We start from the raw sequence: 14,758 nt of genomic DNA, 5'->3' as shown, positions 1-14,758 counted from the left end.
ACGATGACAATGACAGCGACATTAAATGAGGAGGGAGTGGGAGGGGGGAGTGGGGGCGGGCCGCAGTTGTAAAAGGCAGGGAGAGGGTGAGATTGAGGAAGGAAAAGATAGGGATCAAAGGAAAAAACAAGGGGGTGGCAAATGGTGTGCACTTTGATGTCCTCAGTGTCCGCACGGCTCACTGAGGACATCAAAGCAAGTGATCAGGCAGTGCTTTTCAGGCTGCCAAATGGTGCGCGCGCCTGGGGCACATGCACTGTATTTGGAGGCCTGAAAAGCCACTGTTTGCACTTCCAAAACTCGCTTACTATAAGTCTCGCCAGAGCAGCGCTAAAGCGCTGTCTCAGGCGAGACCTAAAAATCTGTCTGTTGCTCTCAATAGCACAAAACGGGAGGTCTCAATTTACGCTATTTAAAACACAGGCCTTCCATGCCTTTGTGCAAACAAAGAACTATTTCGCAAGATGCCCAGAGCCTCAATAAAGGCAAAAAAACAGATCAACAATACGCTACATGGTCACAGATGGTGGCATGTGGGATGCTATCAGGTTACAGCTGGGCTACCAGCGTGAACTTTAACTGTGTTTAATCTGCTTCTGATAGTTTCACTTTCTTCTCCTGCATTTAATTTAAACAGCAGATTTAGTGAAAGGAGACATACAAATCCCCGATTGTATCAATGCCCGTAATGCTCCTACAGCACTACTTCATCATGTTGCAAAATGCGGTTTCTTTTATTTTTGTTTTACATATTTACGCAAGGATGTGGAAACGCACAATTTAGGATCCACCCCTATATGTGACAGAAGGGCAATATTTAAATGCATTAGCATGCATCAGCACAATATATTTACTGTGTGCCTTAACCCTGTTAATATAAAGTGAAGCACTAAACATACAGCTGGAGTTTATTCACGGTATAAAGTAGTCATGCATATGTGAACTCTAATATTTTCATTAACATTTTATAAATTGTAGCTCTCGTTCACATTAACACTTTAGCATTTCGAGTTATACTTTTTTTTAACAGAAATTTAATTTCTTATGTAATCAGGTATTCTTTTATTAGTGTCTTTGCATTTATTCTATAATTGTAGGTGCACATGACACCATGTAATTACGGTGTACACTGACTGTTTTGCTATGTGTTAGAAATGGGGGTTTCTAGTTGGCAATGGTTTGCACCTTTGTCCAAGTAGGAGCTCTTTCTTCTAGTCATAGGATAAGGGGATACACTACTGAAATAACATCTGCACACCCGCTTGGTAGCTTGGCACATGTAGTCAGGCTTATCTCAGAGGCAGTGTGTAAAGCCTTTGCACATAGCCAACAGCAATAACACTACAAAAGGACACCACACCAGTTTAGAAAAATATCCAATATTTTTATATATCCAAAAAATGACAAAAATGACAAAAATCCAACACATTATGCTTTAAAAATATGCACTTTGAAAGAATACTTTAAAAACACAGTTCCTTGAAGTCAGTAGCTCCGTTTGGTTCTACCTCTGGGCTGTAAACAACAGAATCCAACAGTTCTGTCTGAGTGCGTCGGTCAGGGGTATCGACAGTCTCCTAAACAGTACCTTTTGTATTGCGGCTGACAGCTTCCTACACCCACAAAACATTTGGGAATTCTATGTCATCAACTACATAGTTTCCACAGTCTCACGGTAGAAATTGGCAACCTTACTCAATGTTCCCACTCGACAGTTTGAACATCAGAACAGCCTTGGATGACCAAAGGTGCATCCCCAGGCCCTGTTTCTTAGAGACCTCACAGCAGCAGGATGAGAAAGAACACCACGATAGTCAAGTCCTTCGAGACAGTGGGCCATGTGCTGCACCAAAATTCAGCAATAGGTAGTCTGTTCTTGTATCAGCAGCTCTTTTTTGTACATTCTCGTCTTAGGTCCATCAAATCTAAAGTTCAGGGTCAGGGGTGCCACCTAAATACAAAATTTATGGGCATTTTTAGGGGGAGACCGGTAGTAGCTAACGGGCTGACTATCTTTAGGGTTTCTACACGCTCTATGTGACCACTTCCTTTGGGGAGTGGGCACAATCCTCACCCTAATTGGCTAATTCCCTCTCAAACCAAGATAAAGGAAAGAGAAAAGTGGACTCTACATCACCTGTCCCACCATAGGGGTGGTGCTGGCTGAATGGGGACCCATCTCATAATTTAACCAATTTTCCCACCTGTCCTCCTCCCAAATGTGGAGCAGGACAGTGGGTTGGCATCCTCCATTTGCTGGTATGACGAGCAGTGTGCGACCTACTATGTTTATGTATTTAAGCTCCCTCGAGCGATTTGGGCTGACGAGCCTTGGTTCCGCACCTGCGTGCCGTGAGAGGTATTTTACCTTTAATATTTTGGCAGTCTACTTGGCACCCCACATACCTACCTGCTCCCTGCTGACGAGAGGCAATTACCTCGAAACACGTGTCCAGGGATGGCATTATAGTGACATACTCGTGGCATAGGCGTACTCGCCGTTGCTATTACATTATCCAGAGTTCTATGGGGCTATTTGCTGGTATGACGAGCAGTGTGCGACCTACTATGTTTATGTATTTAAGCTCCCTCGAGCGATTTGGGCTGACGAGCCTTGGTTCCGCACCTGCGCGCCGTGAGAGGTATTTTACCTTTAATATTTTGGCAGTCTACTTGGCACCCCACATACCTACCTGCTCCCTGCTGACGAGAGGCAATTACCTCGAAACACGTGTCCAGGGATGGCATTATAGTGACATACTCGTGGCATAGGCGTACTCGCCGTTGCTACTACATTATCCAGAGTTCTATGGGGCTATTTGCTGGTATGACGAGCAGTGTGCGACCTACTATGTTTATGTATTTAAGCTCCCTCGAGCGATTTGGGCTGACGAGCCTTGGTTCCGCACCTGCGCGCCGTGAGAGGTATTTTACCTTTAATATTTTGGCAGTCTACTTGGCACCCCACATACCTACCTGCTCCCTGCTGACGAGAGGCAATTACCTCGAAACACGTGTCCAGGGATGGCATTATAGTGACATACTCGTGGCATAGGCGTACTAGCCGTTGCTACTACATTATCCAGAGTTCTATGGGGCTATTTGCTGGTATGACGAGCAGTGTGCGACCTACTATGTTTATGTATTTAAGCTCCCTCGAGCGATTTGGGCTGACGAGCCTTGGTTCCGCACCTGCGCGCCGTGAGAGGTATTTTACCTTTAATATTTTGGCAGTCTACTTGGCACCCCACATACCTACCTGCTCCCTGCTGACGAGAGGCAATTACCTCGAAACACGTGTCCAGGGATGGCATTATAGTGACATACTCGTGGCATAGGCGTACTCGCCGTTGCTACTACATTATCCAGAGTTCTATGGGGCTATTTGCTGGTATGACGAGCAGTGTGCGACCTACTATGTTTATGTATTTAAGCTCCCTCGAGCGATTTGGGCTGACGAGCCTTGGTTCCGCACCTGCGCGCCGTGAGAGGTATTTTACCTTTAATATTTTGGCAGTCTACTTGGCACCCCACATACCTACCTGCTCCCTGCTGACGAGAGGCAATTACCTCGAAACACGTGTCCAGGGATGGCATTATAGTGACATACTCGTGGCATAGGCGTACTCGCCGTTGCTACTACATTATCCAGAGTTCTATGGGGCTATTTGCTGGTATGACGAGCAGTGTGCGACCTACTATGTTTATGTATTTAAGCTCCCTCGAGCGATTTGGGCTGACGAGCCTTGGTTCCGCACCTGCGCGCCGTGAGAGGTATTTTACCTTTAATATTTTGGCAGTCTACTTGGCACCCCACATACCTACCTGCTCCCTGCTGACGAGAGGCAATTACCTCGAAACACGTGTCCAGGGATGGCATTATAGTGACATACTCGTGGCATAGGCGTACTCGCCGTTGCTACTACATTATCCAGAGTTCTATGGGGCTATTTGCTGGTATGACGAGCAGTGTGCGACCTACTATGTTTATGTATTTAAGCTCCCTCGAGCGATTTGGGCTGACGAGCCTTGGTTCCGCACCTGCGCGCCGTGAGAGGTATTTTACCTTTAATATTTTGGCAGTCTACTTGGCACCCCACATGCCTACCTGCTCCCTGCTGACGAGAGGCAATTACCTCGAAACACGTGTCCAGGGATGGCATTATAGTGACATACTCGTGGCATAGGCGTACTCGCCGTTGCTACTACATTATCCAGAGTTCTATGGGGCTATTTGCTGGTATGACGAGCAGTGTGCGACCTACTATGTTTATGTATTTAAGCTCCCTCGAGCGATTTGGGCTGACGAGCCTTGGTTCCGCACCTGCGCGCCGTGAGAGGTATTTTACCTTTAATATTTTGGCAGTCTACTTGGCACCCCACATACCTACCTGCTCCCTGCTGACGAGAGGCAATTACCTCGAAACACGTGTCCAGGGATGGCATTATAGTGACATACTCGTGGCATAGGCGTACTCGCCGTTGCTACTACATTATCCAGAGTTCTATGGGGCTATTTGCTGGTATGACGAGCAGTGTGCGACCTACTATGTTTATGTATTTAAGCTCCCTCGAGCGATTTGGGCTGACGAGCCTTGGTTCCGCACCTGCGCGCCGTGAGAGGTATTTTACCTTTAATATTTTGGCAGTCTACTTGGCACCCCACATACCTACCTGCTCCCTGCTGACGAGAGGCAATTACCTCGAAACACGTGTCCAGGGATGGCATTATAGTGACATACTCGTGGCATAGGCGTACTCGCCGTTGCTACTACATTATCCAGAGTTCTATGGGGCTATTTGCTGGTATGACGAGCAGTGTGCGACCTACTATGTTTATGTATTTAAGCTCCCTCGAGCGATTTGGGCTGACGAGCCTTGGTTCCGCACCTGCGCGCCGTGAGAGGTATTTTACCTTTAATATTTTGGCAGTCTACTTGGCACCCCACATGCCTACCTGCTCCCTGCTGACGAGAGGCAATTACCTCGAAACACGTGTCCAGGGATGGCATTATAGTGACATACTCGTGGCATAGGCGTACTCGCCGTTGCTACTACATTATCCAGAGTTCTATGGGGCTATTTGCTGGTATGACGAGCAGTGTGCGACCTACTATGTTTATGTATTTAAGCTCCCTCGAGCGATTTGGGCTGACGAGCCTTGGTTCCGCACCTGCGCGCCGTGAGAGGTATTTTACCTTTAATATTTTGGCAGTCTACTTGGCACCCCACATACCTACATGCTCCCTGCTGACGAGAGGCAATTACCTCGAAACACGTGTCCAGGGATGGCATTATAGTGGCATACTCGTGGCATAGGCGTACTCGCCGTTGCTACTACATTATCCAGAGTTCTATGGGGCTATTTGCTGGTATGACGAGCAGTGTGCGACCTACTATGTTTATGTATTTAAGCTCCCTCGAGCGATTTGGGCTGACGAGCCTTGGTTCCGCACCTGCGCGCCGTGAGAGGTATTTTACCTTTAATATTTTGGCAGTCTACTTGGCACCCCACATACCTACCTGCTCCCTGCTGACGAGAGGCAATTACCTCGAAACACGTGTCCAGGGATGGCATTATAGTGACATACTCGTGGCATAGGCGTACTCGCCGTTGCTACTACATTATCCAGAGTTCTATGGGGCTATTTGCTGGTATGACGAGCAGTGTGCGACCTACTATGTTTATGTATTTAAGCTCCCTCGAGCGATTTGGGCTGACGAGCCTTGGTTCCGCACCTGCGCGCCGTGAGAGGTATTTTACCTTTAATATTTTGGCAGTCTACTTGGCACCCCACATACCTACCTGCTCCCTGCTGACGAGAGGCAATTACCTCGAAACACGTGTCCAGGGATGGCATTATAGTGACATACTCGTGGCATAGGCGTACTCGCCGTTGCTACTACATTATCCAGAGTTCTATGGGGCTATTTGCTGGTATGACGAGCAGTGTGCGACCTACTATGTTTATGGCATCCTCCATTACTTGGAGATGCATGGGTTGCATTTCAAAGGCGGCATCACCTTTGAAGCAGCCCACCTTGGAATGCCATTCCGGCTTGGAGGAGAAGTGAAGCACCTCCGCCCAGAGCAGGCTTTGTTTCTGGCCTATGAGAGAGCTGCCTTGCACCCATGAGTCCAGAAACATGTCTGATGGTGGCAGGGTGGCTAAAACTAGTTAGTGACCACACAAGTGTTTGGTAGGTTTCCATGGAACTCTCTAAGGTGTCTCCTGTGTGCAATTATTAATAAATCCAACACTGGCATCAGTGTGGCCTTAAGATGAAATGTTTGGTACCAAACATCCCTGGTTACAGTGAAGCAATCATGGTGCTGGGGGCTTGTAATGACGGGTATCCGGCCCAGGTACTCTCAATGGCTTCCCTGCACACTTACAATATCCAAGAATGGACCTAGATATTGTAGGTCTGTTAGAAATGGGGGTCTCTAGTTGGCAGAGGTAGGTACCTTTGTCTAAATAGGGACCCTTGCTTCTAGTCAGGACAAAGGGGATACACACTTAAGATAACAGGAAACAAAGAACAGAACGACCGACTGAGGTCAAGCTCAACCAATACACATGTATCATTAGCAGTCAACAAATTGGTGCAAAAACACTTCCTGCATCCGTCGTCCAAAGGTGCAAAGCGAATCACAACGTAAATCCAAAGACGGAAGGTGCACTCATTGAGATTAAACACAAAATCAGGTAGTCCAAAAAACATAATAATTTTCTCTTTATTCCGATAATTTTAACACAAACAGCACACAGCCAACGCGTTTTGTTCCAAGCGGGAACTTCGTCAGGGCTGCAATAATCACAAAGAAGGAACAACATTTACAAACATATATATATGACAACCATTGGCACAAACAAATAATATGTAACTGATCAATCTTAGGAAAAGATGGCCCATAAAAACCACAAAAATATAAAAACATTTTGACATGTAATTATATACATACATACGTGAAACTCACAAGAATATTTAATTGAGAAAACACAACAAATAAAACGCAGTCCTAACATTTAGACAACACTCCATATTTACACACAATTTTTATAAAATTGAGACAAAATTCGTACAAATCAATAAATAGGACAGGTAATAAAGGAGAAAAGAGACAAGGGAAAAGAGAAAGAAAGAAAAGTAGAAAGATAATGCATCCTTCCTAAGGAAAAACCAAGTGAAATGGTAAGACATTTAATCCGAACAAATATCATAACATATTGATGTTGTTATCCTATTCTAATTAGTAGGAAAAGAATAACAAAAGGGAGAGAGAAAATCACGCTTGCCCATTGTAAATGACACAAAGGGTTATTATAACTCAACTCAACACACAATGAGCCGCACAGCATGCCACATACTAAAGGAAATAACCAAAAAAAGGAAACAGTAACTAGTAATATTTCACCTATTTGTGAGGCAAGTAAATTACCCCAAAAGAGGTTTATATGATCCTCAAAAAAGGCACTTCTCAACTCAGGAAAAAAAGGCCATAGAAAGAAAATTATATTCCTATACCTAAAACAGATGATAAATCAAAAAAACTTAAGTAAATAACTATACTCATGATAACTGTCATTTACTCAGAAATGCCGATCTTGTAACTAAGAGGTCTCACCTAATAATACAACCTTCCGGTACCAATAAAAGACGATCAGTATAGTCAAACTTATTGCAACAGAATCAATGCAATATGTTGCTAAATATGTGAAAGAGAGAGTAAAAAGGAATATGAGAAAAGTACCCATGTATAGTACTAAGTATCTTAGCACATATATAAAATAAGCATATATGCTGACTATGACTACTTATAATCAAATATAGAGAAGGTATATTGTGTGTTCAGTGTTCTCTGAGAAATAAAAAAATTCGAATGACACACAATATACTACCCACAGAAAGGCAAAAACAGAGAATCCAATGTGCTCACCTTGCGTATTAATATTTGTATATAGGTATATATACAAAAAAGACCCTCATGTGGTCCCAGTGATCATACACACCAGGGGTAACGAGAAGGGCAGAGGATGGTAAGTATTATCCTGTATAGACATAGTAAAAAATAAAGGAAAAAAGAAAGAAAAAAGAGAAAAAAGAAAAATGTATTAACGAAAATGTTAGAAAGAATCTTATTCTAGTCGGTGCACCAAGAAGAACAACATATATCCAAAGGTGAATTCTAAATACCCTCCCTGGATGACACAGTATGTGAAACGAGCCAGAATGGTGGCCCCATTGTCTATTATTAAGCAATTCAAAGATAAGGGCGTTATGCAAGCCGAGTCTATAGTGTCGTACAGTGTAACATCATCCCTATACGGAAAGCAATAATATATCCGCATTGTTGATGAAAAGTACTGATGCCAGATAGGAAGACCAACATGTAATCACAATCGTCTATCCACATCCATTGACATAATACTAAGGGAATCTCAAGATTGATGGCTCCAAGGAAAAATCGCTATAAGCACATACATAAAGCGTGGAGCGCATGGCGTCCTCCTACCTTCGCGGGTAGCGTCTATTCCCAGCATGGTAGCTATGAAGTAGCAACCGTTCTCGACAACGGGGATCTCTATTTAAAGCCCCAAACAAAAATCCCGCTTCCAGACGTAACGTCGATCACGTGATATGACGCAGCTGTTACCTTCCCTGGAAAATAAAGAAGGACAAATGCTCCGGACACAGCGGCCATATTGTAGAAGAATAAGATTCATTGAAATAAAAAGGCAAGAATATAATACCAGAAGATAGATCATCACCTTTTCATTCACATGTATATAGACATGGTTAAACACATTCCTTAGGTGAACCGGATTATAATGAAAAGTGAAGATAAAACGAAAACAAAAGCGAATTCAAATCGCTACCAAATCCAAAAAACGAAGACAGAAAAGGAAAACTCCATTGATGAAAGCAAATATTTATAAGGAGACATCAGAAATGAACAAAAATTACCTCTCACGTCCAAACACCAGCATAAATCATGAAAATGAAGAGGGCAAAACATACTCCCGCCGCCTGCCTCAATTATTTATTAAAGGCATCAGGAATAGACAAAGGTGACCTCTCACGTCCAAACACCAGCATAAGTCACAAAAAATAAAAAGGGAAAAGCATTCTCCCGCCGCCTACCTCAACGAAAGTAAGAAAGAAAATATGCCCCAAGCATAGCAACCATGTCATAGCAGCATGATACAATAGAATGAAGGGGCAGCAGCATAGCCATTAAAAGAGCGGAAATATGGAGGGGGATACTTTAAAAGGGTATATTTCCATTACAACCATATCTTTATGGTCACATTATCAGATGAAATTTAAACATACAGAGATATCATAGTGAGCCGAAACAAGAACAGTCAAGGTGGTACCTATGACAATGATACATGCTATCAGAAAGCACCATTAGGATGTCATTACTACTCATTGACCTCAATGAGATAGGCATAACAAGGCAGCATGGTTCAACAGAGTGAAAAAGCAACGGCATAACTGTTTAGAACAAATATTTCCATTACATCATTATCTTTATGGTCACATTATCAGATGTCATTTGAACATACAAGGGTATCATAACGAACTGAAAAAAGGAACAATCAGGGTAGTACCTATGACAATGATATATGCTTTCAGAAAGCAACATTAAGATGGCATTACTACTCAATGACCTCAATACGATACACATAGCAAGACAGTGTTGTTCCATGCAAATGATACTGAAAGAGGAAAGATAGCAGTATGTAGACTAATTGTCTCACTCTGATGGAAAAAGAATAACAATCCCATATTGAAACCCCCATATAAACAACCTTCCTCATTCTGTGAAGGGCAAACGGTAGGGGATCCTTTTACACCAGAATGAAAGGGCAATTATGAATTATTTAACAGAGGTAGAAAACCCTTTCAATAGTATCTACAGGAAATAATGTAGTTCCCTGTCCGTATTGTGTCCCCTCAAGGTCGCCTGGAGCCGACAAATCCATTACGCCTCTCGTTGCCTTACCAAAAGCTCCCGATTTTCACCCCTGTTGCCACAGGGAACATGGTCAATCCCATGGAACCAAAACCCATTACCATTGGGATGAATATCCCTATAGTGATCCGTAAGGGGATAACGGATATCCTTATTGATAATGGCTCTCCGATGTTCCTGCAGCCGTACCTTTAGAGGGCGTACAGTACTGCCCACATAGATAATGCCACAATCACAACCAAGGACATATATCACATGGGTGGTATTGCAATTTATAAAATGATTGATCTTGTAAGATTTAGGATTGTTGTATGAAAAAGTGCTCGTTTTGTTACGGCCAAAGGGGCACATATTACATGAGCCACAGATATAGAAGCCTGCAGGTCTTGATGGCAACCAGGTAGACAGTCCCTGCTTGTTAATCACATAGCTAGGACATAAGGTTTCCCGTAAGGTTTTACCTTTACGGTATGTCAGTATTGGGGTATCTGAAATGCTTTTTCTCAGGCCAGGTACCTCTAAAAGTAAGTCCCAATTCTTTTTCAGGATGTTTCTGACCTTGCCACAATTCATATTGTATTGCGTAACCAGACTGACTGGCCTATCTGGGACAATCTCCTTCTTTTTTGATGGCTTGTCTTTCAGAGTCTCCTCTCTTGTTAGGCAATTTGCCTTGATCAGGGCTTTGGATAAAATCCTCTCTGTGTAGCCCTTTTAAGAAATCTTTGCTCACAATCATGTAGGTTCCTATAATATGAATCTTCCTGGCTACAATTTCTACGAATTCTGGTCATTTCCCCAAAGGGGATGTTATTAATGACCGAGCGCGAATGAGCACTGGTTGCATGAAGAACCCCATTGCAAGCCGTCTCCTTTCTGTATAAGGTACTCTCTACCACTTGGTCATGGACGTAGAATTGAATATCAAGGAAATGTATCCTCTCTGTGTTACATTCCGTGGTAAGCCTGACATTGAGATCATTGGAAGTCAAGTATAAATAATATTGTTGTAACTGTCCTCTGGTTCCAGACCAAATGCAAATGATGTCGTCTATGGACCTCCCCCAATACACAATATAATCCATCCAGGGGGAGGCACAGTTGACCCAGGCAAACTCCCTCTCAAACCAGCCCATAAAAAGGCAGGCATAAGAGGGATCAAACCTGGAGCCCATTGCAGTGCCAAGTATCTTTTGGTACCAACATCTGTCATGCAGGAAGAAATTATTGTCCAAAATCATAATGATTATCTCAATGACCATTTCATTGAATTGATTCAGGTTAGCACTCTCCTTATCAAGGAAAGTCCTAACCGCACGTACTCCAAAATCCTTGGCAATGCAGGTATATAAACCTACAACATCCAAGGTCACAAACATAAGGTTCTCGGACCATTGGAAGTCTTTTAATTTGACAAGTATGTCCTTGCTGTCCTTAATAAAGGACGGGAGGTTCGTGACAAATTTTTGGAGCCTGATGTCCACAAATTCCGCAATTCTTTCAGTAGGGGACCCCACCCCTGAAATGATGGGACGACCAGGGGGGAACTTGCCCCCCTTGTGCACCTTGGGCAAAACATAAATACAGGGGTATGTGGGACAGTGTACTCTGAGATATATTGACTCTTCCTCTGTTAGCAGTCCAATCTCTCTCCACTCACTCAATTTAAAATTTATGAGATGCTGTAATTCAGGAATAGGATTGGACAAGAGTTTACGATAGCATAATGTATCATTCAGTTGACGATCTATTTCTGACATGTAGTCACAAAAATTCATAACCACAACATTACCGCCCTTATCCGCCTCCCTTATTACAATACTGTTGTCCTCCCTTAATCTAGTCAGGGCTCCTCCATCTTTGGCAGTAATGTTGTGGTTGCTAGGGCTCAAGTATTTTTTGGCTATTTCCATTTTATGAAGATCTTTTGTGACCCTATCATAGAATATGTCAATATTCCTGTGGTAGTTAGTAGTAGGTATAAATTTGGACTTAGCCACTAGACCACTGTCAACTATCGGGGTTTGGTCGATACCCAATTCATTCAGAAGAGTAGGCATTTCGGGGGCACTATTCCCCTCTATGCTTAACAACATTTGCACATTACGAATCTCTCCAATTGTTTGCAATGTGCCACATCCTGTCTTTTGACGCTCACAATCTATGTTCACATGTTGTGAGAAGTAATCCCGTAATTTAAGCACTCTTACAAATTTGTACAAATCAATGTGCACGTCGGTACGGTCCCCGCTCTGTGATGGGCAAAAATTCAAACCTTTACTCAAGACTGACATTTCATCTTTATCAAGTATTTTATTTGATAGATTTACAGTTTTCAAGTCACTTTTTACAGTTGTGTTGTCACATATTGCCATATTGTCAATGATATTAGCACCCATCACTTGCTCACTTTGGTCACCAAACCCCGTCCTTTGCCTGTACCTGCCCTTGCTCCTCCTGCCTCCCCTATGGGTTTTGTTTGTTCTCTTTTCTGCTGGAGCCTGATGCTTATCCTCAATTTTGCGAGCTCCTTCTGAAAAGAAGAAGCTCCCTCTACTAAAGGGGTGTCTGATGTCACATTAGATGCTATACTGCTCAAAGATGAGGTAGAAACACTATCAATAGATCCTGTTTCATCATTACTTTCTTTTTCATCTCTGGGTCTCTTCTTTTCCTCACTGTTCTGAATGTTATCAAATTTCTTCGCGAATGTATACACTCGTCCATCCCGGTAATCACGGTCATCCCTCCTTGCTTTCTTAAGTTTTTTATCTTTAAGATATACCCGGTATTCATCCATGACTTTTTTCGGATGGCAACATTTTTGGTTATCAATTCCGTACAATCCATTGAATTGATTTCCTTATCAAGATTTTCTATCTCTTCCTGCAGTTTTTCTCCCTTATCCCTAGCATGACGGATTAAAATTTGCATCATTATTTGTGACGCGTTCTCAAGATTATGTTCCCACTCATTGAGGAGATTATCCTGTAGGTCCTCAAATGTAGGAAAGATTAAAATTCTTAACCCACTTGGGACTTTCTTGTTACTGAGATATTGTTGTAAAGTTATCCCGTCCCACCAACGGTATAATTCTTGTTTCTTTAGTCTCTCTAATCTGAGAAAAAATGTTTTTAGACTAGTTGTGGTGGGTGAGGCTTGAATAGGGGTTTGGTGACCAAAGTGAGCAAGTGATGGGTGCTAATATCATTGACAATATGGCAATATGTGACAACACAACTGTAAAAAGTGACTTGAAAATTGTAAATCTATCAAATAAAATACTTGATAAAGATGAAATGTCAGTCTTGAGTGAAGGTTTGAATTTTTGCCCATCACAGAGTGGGGACCCTACCGACGTGCACATTGATTTGTACAAATTGTTAAGAGTGCTTAAATTACGGGATTACTTATCACAACATGTGAACATAGATTGTGAGCGTCAAAAGACAGGATGTGGCACATTGCAAACAACTGGAGAGATTCGTAATGTGCAAATCTTGTTAAGCATAGAGGGGAATAGTGCCCCCGAAATGCCTACTCTTCTGAATGAATTGGGTATCGACCAAACCCAGATAGTTGACAGTGGTCTAGTGGCTAAGTCCAAATTTATACCTACTACTAACTACAACAGGAATATTGACATATTCTATGATAGGGTCACAAAAGATCTTCATAAGATGGAAATAGCCAAAAAATACTTGAGCCCTAGCAACCACAACATTACCGCCAAAGAGAGAAGAGCCCTGACTAGATTAAGGGAGGAAAACAGTATTGTAAAAAGGGAGGCGGATAAGGGCGGTAATGTTGTGGTTATGAATTTTTGTGACTACATGTCAGAAATAGATCGTCAACTGAATGATACATTATGCTATCGTAAACTCTTGTCCAATCCTATTCCTGAATTACAGCATCTCATAAATTTTAAATTGAGTGAGTGGAGAGAGATTGGACTGCTAACAGAGGAAGAGTCAATATATCTCAGAGTACACTGTCCCACATACCCCTGTATTTATGTTTTGCCCAAGGTGCACAAGGGGGGCAAGTTCCCCCCTGGTCGTCCCATCATTTTAGGGGTGGTGTCCCCTACTGAAAGAATTGCGGAATTTGTGGACATCAGGCTCCAAAAATTTGTCACAAACCTCCCGTCCTTTATTAGGGACAGCAAGGACATACTTGTCAAATTAAAAGACTTCCAATGGTCCAAGGACCTTATGTTTGTGACCTTGGATGTTGTAGGTTTATATACTTGCATTGCCAAGGATTTTGGAGTACGTGCGGTTAGGACCTTCCTTGATAAGGAGAGTGCTAACCTGTATCAATTCAATGAAATGGTCATTGAGATGATCATTATGATTTTGGACAATAATTTCTTCCTGCATGACAGATGTTCGTACCAACAGATACTTGGTACTGCAATGAGCTCCAGGTTTGCTCCCTCTTATGTCTGCCTTTTTATGGGCTGGTTTGAGAGGGAGTTTGCCTGGGGCAACTGTGCCTCCCCCTGGATGGATTATATCGTGTATAGGGGGAGGTACATAGACAACATCATTTGCCTTTGGTCTGGAACCAGAGAACAGTTACAACAATATTATTTATACTTGAATTCCAATGATCTCAATGTCAGATTTACCATGGAATGTAACACAGAGAGGATACATTTCCTTGATATTCAATTCTACGTCCATGACCAAGTGGTAGAGAGTACCTTATACAGAAAGGAGACGGCTTGCAATGGGGTTCTTCATGCAACCAGTGCTCATTCGCGCTCTG

This window comes from Triturus cristatus, chromosome 11 (assembly GCF_964204655.1).
Source record: "Triturus cristatus chromosome 11, aTriCri1.1, whole genome shotgun sequence".
NCBI classification, from domain to species: Eukaryota; Metazoa; Chordata; class Amphibia; order Caudata; family Salamandridae; genus Triturus; species Triturus cristatus.
The sequence above is the reverse complement of the archived record's forward strand: the minus strand, read 5'-3'. Positions refer to the sequence as shown.